Raw genomic sequence first — 752 nt, forward strand, 5'->3', positions numbered from 1 at the left:
TACTGGAAATGCAGAATGACGTAGGGGTTACTCAGTGCGCAAACTCAGAGCTGCTAAACATAAGATCAGTAGTTGGAAATAGTTTGAAACCACCAACCATTGTGAGGGAGAAAGATGAGGCTTTCTACTCCCTTAAAAAATTACAGTGTCCAACATTTACGGAGCAAATCTTCCCTATCCTGTAGGGTCACTGAGTTGGATTCAACTGATGGCAGTAAGTTTACTTTGTAGATATTGACAAGTATCTTTGCAATAGGGTTTTATTTTTTTTTTCCTATGTACCAGTGCCCGGGCTATGGAGGCTGCTGAAAAGGAACAGCCCCCATGCATACATCACAGTATTGCTCTGGCCCATTTCCATAGACTGGAAAGCTGTACTTGAACAACAGCACCCAGCAACCACAGGGCATTGCAATAGGGTTTTAATAACATCTTTACTCTTATTTCTGTTGCTAGTAAATGTACATAAATGTACCACTTTCATTTTCTAGCAACTGGATTTCTGTGTATGCAGTAAAGTTAGTTTTGGGATTAAAAGGTGCGTAACATGCTATATCAACTTTTATGGGTTTGATTACTTGCAGTATTAACATCATTCATTGTGTTTCTTAAAATGATCTGTTTTCATTGTTACAAAGTACTCTTCTATGTCCAATGATCATTTAGTTGTTTCTCCTTAATTATTTCATTTTTAGTTTTTAGGGCTTGATTGCATCTAGAATATGTTTCTAAGTATAGGACAATAGAAGGGT

At 37.2% G+C, this 752-nt stretch overlaps 1 non-coding gene across 1 annotated transcript; it reads right to left on the minus strand.

Moving 5' to 3' along the window:
- Nucleotides 1–274: 274 nt before the first annotated feature.
- Nucleotides 275–408, minus strand: LOC142455930 (small nucleolar RNA SNORA84). Its single transcript, XR_012786034.1, has one exon. It is a non-coding gene; the product is annotated as a small nucleolar RNA SNORA84 (small nucleolar RNA).
- Nucleotides 409–752: the final 344 nt, after the last annotated feature.

This window comes from Tenrec ecaudatus, chromosome 8, assembly GCF_050624435.1.
Source record: "Tenrec ecaudatus isolate mTenEca1 chromosome 8, mTenEca1.hap1, whole genome shotgun sequence".
In the NCBI taxonomy this organism is placed as follows: domain Eukaryota; kingdom Metazoa; phylum Chordata; class Mammalia; order Afrosoricida; family Tenrecidae; genus Tenrec; species Tenrec ecaudatus.